Genomic DNA, 8,744 nt, shown 5'->3' on the forward strand with positions numbered 1-8,744 from the left:
GAGGTAAAAAAAAAAAGGTGTTCCTCAAGGCAGTCCACTTTCTCCTACTCTATTCAATTTAGCAATCGACGGTATCATTAAGGACCTTACTGATGATGAAGTATCGCACGCCCATGGTTTTTCATTAGATCCTACTCTAGACAATCTCTCTGCCGTTGCTTTTGCTGATGACATTGCTTTGATTTCAAGTAGTGAAAATGGGTTTTTCCCTTTGTGGCCTGACTCCAAGTTGGGCATGTATGTTGACATTTTATTACTGTGGAATCCCGGCCATCAAATCACTCAACTGAGTGCGCTCCTTGTACATTATAATGGCAGTTGACTTAATAAAATGTCAACATAAATGCCCAACTTGGAGTCAGGCCACAAAGGGAAAAACACTGGAGGAGGGGAGTTCCATCCGGTGCTGTGGATTGGACTTCGGCGTAGCTCAATGGTGAGAGCGCTTGATACGTAGAATCAAGGATCCGGGTTCGATCCCCGGCGCCGAAGCGAATTTTTCTCCTCCAATATTTTTACCATAACAGATATATTCTGTATGACCAATAAAATAATAATCTTTAGAAAATTCTTCTAGAAAATATTTGGGGCTAAGAGGGATGAATGGATTTAGTATCCATCTGTAACTGTCGTATTGCTTTGAGTGTCTCCCGAAAAATACTCAAAAAGATGTTTAAAATTGTACAAACTTAATTGCATGTCTGCAAAAACAAACGTAATACTTACCGTATCATAAGTAGCTAAATTTTTGGCGAGTTCTTCAAGTTACACAATGCAGAACTGCATGCATTTTATTCTTCACTTGACATAATTAGAAACATTAAATCCAGACGTTTGAGATGGGCAGGGCATGTAGCACGCATGGGTGAATCCAGAAATGCATATAGAGTGTTAGTTGGGAGGCCGAAGGGAATAATACTTTTGGGGAGGCCGAGACGTAGATGGGAGGATAATATTAAAATGGATTTGAGGGAGGTGAGATATGATGGTAGGGACTGGATTAATCTTGCTCAGGATAGGGACCGATTGTGGGATTATGTGAGGGCGGCAGTGAAGCTCCGGGTTCCTTAAAAGCCAGTAAGTAAGTGCATAACTATTGAAACTTTTTTTATTTCTATGCTACACATAGAAAGTATGTTACTGTAATAAAGAGTTCTTTTATCTCTTTCATTTTGTGAATTATCTTCCGACCCTCTCAGCACTTAACACGACCATCCTGGGGGGTCACGACAACCAGTATGGAAACCACTAGTGTAGACACTTAAAATGACACGCTTATGGCTGTGTGCACCATTCTCGATCATCTAGCCCATTTATCAGCAATCACGGAAACATGGTTAATTTTTGACAATGATCAAGTTACAGATGCGGTGCACCGACATTTTCCCTCGATCAACTCAGTACGCTCACTTGAGAAGAATCATCTGAGCGCTAGGTTACCGCGTATAAAACAGCGAACGAACACACTCTGTCAATTATCGCTTCGCTTTTGTTTGTCGGACTGCTTCAAACATCCTCGCAGTTTTCAAATAACAAGTTTAAATAATCATGGAAGAAAAAAAGAAAAGAGCACCCAACTTCTCACAGTTCGAAGTGGGAATTCTTTCAGATCTCCTCAGCAATTCTGTATCCATATTAGAGAATAAACGTACTGACGGAAGTTCTCTATGAGAAAAGCAGCCTACCTGGTTGGATTTAACCTCACAATTCAACATGAGTTATACGTGTTTACATAATTCCACATAATTTGTAACGTAATTTATACAGTGGTTATTTCATATTATTGATAATAATTGGGAAAATTTCAGTATACGGATACCGCACTGACAATTATCTTGAAATAGGCTACTAAAAAGAGCAGATTTGTACGTGTTTGTCGAATGCTCATCATCTTGCTTACGAAAAGACACATTTCAGTGCCAATAATTTATTCGGGAAAATTTCAGTATATGGATACCTCGCTAACAATTATTAAAAAAAAAAAGCAATTCGTCTGTGTATGTCGAATACGCAACGTCATGCATACGAAAAGGAAGTTTTTAGTGCCAATTTACTTTGTGTGCACAAGGTTGGAATTTTGGAGTAAGAGGGAAAGGAAAGTATCCTTGTTCTGAATTTTATCCATTTATGTTGTGTTCACAAGGTTGGAATTTTGGAGTAAAAGGGAAAGGAAGGTATCCGTGTAATTTCTCTTAATTCAAGCGTAAATAGCCTAATTGTCCAAAACGTCATGTAGGCCTACTCATGTAGGTGCTAATAGTTTCAAACGGCAAATCTATAGCTAATAAGTGATAATCTCGCATTCTACAAAATGGTCATTTAGTTTTACTGCATTATTACCGGCATAGAATAACTACTTTATTACTATGTTAACAAAATTGGACAGTTAGGCCTAAATAATATTTTGTCCTCAAGTAAAGTCCCGATCTTCCAAAGCAGAAATATATATAACACATTAGTTTATTTTGAGAGAAAAAAAAAAAACATTTTTATTATTCATCTACAAACTTACTCTTTCTACAATAACACCAATTCTGTTATTTCCGCAGTGATTTGCGTGTTCAAGATACATCATTTCATCTTCAATTCCATCAAGTACGTCAAATCGTGCCGCCATTTTGGTTTTCTCGACTTGACCATGTTCAATTCAAGATAATTGGTCCCACACCCGTGATCAAATTTGATTATCATCAACTCGCTTGTTTAATTTTGATCGAGATTGATACTCCGCAAATTGGCGTTGAAGATGGTCAAGTGCCGACTTAACCATCGTCAAATTTTAATCGAGAATGGTGCACACGGGCATTATTATTTTAATCATTTTGTCATCAATAAACATTTTTGAACGTATACAAACTCCCCAAACCAGTTCGTATTAACTTTTCAAAGTTATCATAATACACTCAGGGACAAAAAAAACCCGGACACTTTAATATTTGCTGGTATTTTGCAAAACATTATCTTCTCATACAATATTATGGTAGCCATCTGTTGTTATGGAGACGTGTATACATTTTTGATTGTTTTTTGTTTTATAAACAAGCCATTACAACCAAATATTCCAATTTTGCTTTCGGAGTCTCAGCTATAACAATTTTGTCTCAACCATTTTGTGCTTCATTATCGTTATCATTCGTTATTTCTTTATTTTTACATTTTCTGAGTTTAAGTGGGGTTATAACATTTGTCTTAAAACAAGATGCGACCTGAAGATGTGGCTCGAGCTGTAGCCCTTTACGATGATGGACGCAGTGTACGTTACATTGCAAATGTTATGAATATGGCTAGAAGCACAACCCATGATGCCATAAAACGGTATAGAGAGACCCTAGAATATACCAGAAGACCAGGTTCGGGTCGTCCAAGAGCTACAAATCCAAATGAAGACAGGTATATGGTGTTGAGAGTTCTTAGGGAGCGCAACCTGCCAGCTACTAGTGTAGCCCAGCAATTTGTTAACATGCATGGACGCCCAATTTCGGCCGAAACAGTTAGAAGGAGGTTGAAAGCAAGTGGACTGATATCAAGTAGACCTGCAACTGGTCCCAGACTTCTCAGGATGCATCGAGTTGAACGACTGCGTTTGCAAATGATCACAGGGATTGGAGAAATGGACAGTGGAGCTGTGTTCTGTTCACCGATGAGTCTCGTTTCAATCTGTGCTCACCTGATGGACGTGAAAGAGTTTGGAGAAGGAGGGGGAGAACGATTTTCACAGTGTTGCATTTCCGAAAATGTGCTGTATGGAGGTGGTGGAGTGATGGTTTGGGCAGGAGTGTGTACGGATGCTCATACAGAGTTGGTTTTTGTTGAAAATGGAAGACTAACAGCTGATAGGTATATAAATGAATGTTTGGCTGATCATGTTGTGCCATTTGGCCAATTTGTAGGCGATAATTTTGTTTTAATGCATGATAATGCACGGCCGCATATTGCCCATGCGGTCGGAGATTATCTCCAAGAAGTAGGAATTCATGTTCTTCCATGGCCAGCAAGGAGTCCAGACATGAACCCAATTGAACACGTGTGGCACATGCTGGGACGGCGTGTTAAGAATAGACGACCGACACCAGAATCGTTACAAGAGTTGAGGCGAGCACTTGGCGAAGAATGGGAACTTATTCCTCAAGAAGACATTGCTAACCAAATTGAGAGCATGCCAAGACGTATGGATGCAGTTATTCAAGCCAGAGGGGGTAATACCCGTTACTAAAAAGATTTTTTAATGTTTAAGGCACCATAAAATGAAAAAACAATTAGACCAAACGATGCCATAGTTATATGCCCTTTGTAATTTTTTGTAAATTTTCTCATCAGAGATTCTTTTTCTAATGTTGCCGTATAAGGTGCTAAATGAAACATTATTTTGTTTAAATGGATTTTGTTTCATTTTGAAATAATTGGCAACAAAATACAAGCAAATATAGAAGTGTCCGGTTTTTTTTTGTCCCTGAGTGTATTTTCAAAGTTATCTCTCCCCACGTCCTATTCTGCCTATCCCAGACTGGTGTGAGTTATTTCCTGATATGATACTAGTTGAGGAAAAGAAAACATTGATTTGCTAAATTTGAAATATTATCCTCCTATCTACGTTTCGGCCTTCGTAAAAATCTTTTTTCGCTTAGGTCTTCTAATTAACACTCTATATGCATTTCTGGATTCACCCATGCGAGCTACATGCCCTGCCCATCTCAAACGTCTGGATTTAATGTTCCAAATTATGTTAGGTGAAGAAGGGTTTTTTCTTCCCCCAGAAAAATATGCTCTGTCCTGTCACAGGGGAGGTTAATGAAATCAAAGACGATGTTACCGTACCTGTTATCAGGAAAACATATCAAACCGGCCTGAACGCAAACCGTTACTTATGGAAATGTTATGACTAGTTTCGAAAAGTCATGGGAACAGGTTTAGATTGATTACATAGTGATGAGTCTATACATTTTTACAGATATTTTGTTACCTGTTATCTTACCAGGAAAGTCGATCATACCAACATGGAGTGATCAGCAAAGGACATTAAGCACAAACAATTTTAAACGTTTTATGATAACTTTATAAAAGTTAAGGTCGACGGGTTTATAATGATTACAATTACAATGAGTTTGTGTATGTACAGTATTGGCAAAAAAAAAAAAAAAACCGGACCGACCCTTGTAGCTGATGTCAGAGCCCTGTTCACTCCAGAGCACGATAGACTGGTAACTATGACTTTCGTGGTTCGAATCCTTCCTGGGAAGAAAAGTTTTTTTCTTCCTTATTCAAGTTTATTCCCAATACTTTTCAATTGCTGGTAAAATTCATGTTCTGGGAATAATAAGTTAATTAAGTAGTAAAATGTCGCTGCAATAGAAAACTATTGGAAATAAATTTGAATAGGGAACAAAAAAAGTTCCCTTCTCAGGCAGGATTCGAACCACGAAAGTCTTAGTTACCAGTCTATCGTGCTCTGGAGTGAACAAGGCTCTGAAATCAGCTACAAGGGTCGGTCCGGTTTTTTTTGTCACTACTGTGCATATACAGGATGAGGTAGCATACCTCCCCATTTGGAAGGTATTGAACTCAAGAAAGAATTAAGATATGTACTTATATTTAAATATTATGGTAGAGTTTCTTATTATATGTCATTTCATTACAGATTTTGTGATACGTTTTAAGTCACTCCTTATGTTTTAAATATAAGGCGCAATTCACACAGAGAAGACGTAGACACGACGCGGACATGACGTGAGCAAAGCATACTGAAGAGTCAAAAAACCTTGCGACACTTGTGCGTCGCACAGCTTTCGTAATGTCTTCTTCAGGCGATGAGGATGCCCTGGCTCTCGTACAATTTGGTAATATTAAAAAACACTGATAAGATTTTGTGTGCACCCTTAGTGGTTTGAAAAAAGGAAGAATGTATGCCATATCTTATTTAATTCGTTTTATTTGGCCCCGGTTCGGATGCCGGTCGGGACAAGTTATCTGGTTTAGTTTTTTTCCGGTGTTTTCCCTCAATACGAGCAAATATTGGGTAACTTTCGGTGCTGGACCCCGACATCATTTCACTAGCATTATCACGTTCATATCATTCAGAAGCTAAATAACCTGAGATGTTGATACAGCGTTGTAAAATAACCTAATAATTATTTTTATTTGTTTCATTTATTTATTTATGCAAGTTTATTTATTTATTTATTTATGCATTCATTTATTCAGTCATTCATTCATTCATTTATGCATTTATTTATGCACTTATTTATGCACGCATTTATTTATTTTTTTATTCTGGTAGAGTTAAGGCCATGGGACCTTCTTTTCCACAGTACCAGAAGTGAAATACAGCCTATACATTGAAACAATAAAACGTAGTAATATTTATATATAAAACCGTTACCATGCACATTAAGGAGCTTACATACTGTATAATAAAATATTGACTAAACATGATACATAATTATTTACAATTTATATCCTATTGCCACTTTATAATAGGCCTAAATGACAATTTATACAAATACATAGAACAACCTATTAAATTCGGCTAACACTCAAAAATCAATTCCATGTAAAAGTATGTAATTTTAATTCTTAATTTAAATTGATTAACTGATCGGCAATCCCTGACATGACGAGGTAAAGAGTTACATAGGGGACAAACTGACATGGAGAAAGAGAATGAATTGAAAGAGGTACGGTGACGAGGAATAGATAATAAAGTCTTATGTTGATTCCGCAAAGTTGTAAGATATTCAAAGCGAGTTCTCAGATATTTTGGAGTAGAAGATGTGATGAAAGAATTGAACATGTATCCAGACCGTTTCCAGAAATTTGATTAATGTCCCACCATATTAATGGTTAGAGCGTCTCGCCGCGAAACCAGGTGGCCCGGGTTCGATTCCCGGTCGGGGCAATTTACGTGGTTGAGGTTTTTTACGGGATTTTCCCTTAACCCAATATAAACAAATGCTGGGTAAATATCGGTGCTGGACCCCGGACTCATTTCACCGGTATTATCACCTTCACCTCATTCAGACGCTAAATAACCTAAAAAAGTATAAAGCGTTGTAAAATAATCTAAGAAAATAAAAAATAAAATGTACAATACATTACACCACCTCTTCACAAATTGAATATCAAATTCAAAATCGTCGCGAATTTTCTTTCACAGTCAGACGCCACATGTCGCTTTCAAGGGCCACTCGTGACTCGAAAGAGACGAAGCGCTGACTTCGAAGTGGCGTGCCCCCATCCCGTCTTCTCTGTGTGCATTGATACATTTGTTTACATGAGAGAGACTGGAAAAGTCATCATGTCTCCGCCCCATGTCCGAGCCACGTCTTCTCTGTGTGAATTGCGCCTTACACTACTCAGTTGACGACTAGCATTTCGAATGCATTCTTCCAAACTCTCTTGCAAGTTTTCACGTGGACAATACCAGTGTTTAAAGTGGCCAGTATGGGCCGGGTACACATACGAAACCTAGGAGTCAAGGCTACCGCTAATACCGCTAATAAGACTGACGAAATGTGAATTTAATATACCTTTCTAGAAAGTTACCGTCATCCCAAACGGTTGATTTTATTTAGTTTACATTTAATTACATATTTTAATAGGTCTACGATGAAAATTTTTTTACATAGGTAATTTTATTGTAATGAAATTATCATACTTTTTTTATAGGGAGTGCCAACAACTCAGAGTTGCCAAGCTCTTGCATGTGAAAATCAGTATATGACTTCTGAAATTTCCGTAGATTAGGTATAAAAATCCTGAGATTTTGCGGCTCTGTTTATGCCGCTTTATTTCGGTGGAAATAGTACATAAATAACCACACTGACAAACTTTACAAAAGAAGTAACAACTGCCCTTCCTGCTCTTAGCAAGCCACTTAGGCCCAGATGTACGAACAGGGAATAAAGTCCTATTAAAATTAGTTACGAGATTACACGAGAAATGTGTTATACAAACTCGGTATGTATATATGAAGTATGTGTGTATGTTTGTTGTGTTGTGTTGTGTTGTGTGTGTGTTTTTATTAACACTGCAATTGGTATATACTCGGTGGCAGTGATATACAGGGACATCATTTTATTTTTACTAACATTTTTAATATTAACTTGGCTATACCTTTGAATCAACGCCGTTTGCTCTCCCCTTCCACAACTGGAGTTCGATGATACTGGCGTAATATACAAACAAATCACTTTACTAGGTATAGGAGGGAAGAAAAGTAGTTCATCCATTTACGTAAACTAGGAAATATCGCGATTTTGAGTTTGATTATTTTCATTAGGTTTTTGTTTAATCAAAGTACAGTACAGTATTAACAATGAGTGTTTTTACTCACGAACTGAGCTGTCCATGTGGACGTATTCATTATGCAGTGTATATTATACTGTCTACAGCACATTAGCGTACAATAACTTATAGAGAGTGAAGTTAAATTGAAAAATAATCATAATATGGATGTTTAAACACATTTTTGAAAATGTTGGCCGTTCATTTCTATACAGGCTTCAGTTCTAATGTGCATATTATCGCACTATAGACTATTGTACCTAATCCCAATTACCAGTTTCGTCCTTCGTACTAGTAACTCATGTTGAAATAATTCTGTACCTACTTTTTAAAAGAGTACCTTACGTATTGTAAATTCAATCTTCACTTCTGCCCTATCCGAAAAGATAAAATTACTCAGACATGCTATCTACTGTCCGTCCAAGTGGTTATGTCGAAGGGTCATAGAAAGGGAGGAAATCACG

General features: G+C 37.4%; 1 non-coding gene across 1 annotated transcript; it reads left to right on the forward strand.

The window, feature by feature from the left end:
- The first annotated feature begins 419 nt into the window (after positions 1-419).
- Positions 420-492, forward strand: TRNAT-CGU (transfer RNA threonine (anticodon CGU)). Its single transcript has one exon. It is a non-coding gene; the product is annotated as a tRNA-Thr (tRNA).
- The last annotated feature ends 8,252 nt before the right edge of the window (positions 493-8,744 follow it).

Source organism: Periplaneta americana, chromosome 6 (genome assembly GCF_040183065.1).
Source record: "Periplaneta americana isolate PAMFEO1 chromosome 6, P.americana_PAMFEO1_priV1, whole genome shotgun sequence".
NCBI classification, from domain to species: domain Eukaryota; kingdom Metazoa; phylum Arthropoda; class Insecta; order Blattodea; family Blattidae; genus Periplaneta; species Periplaneta americana.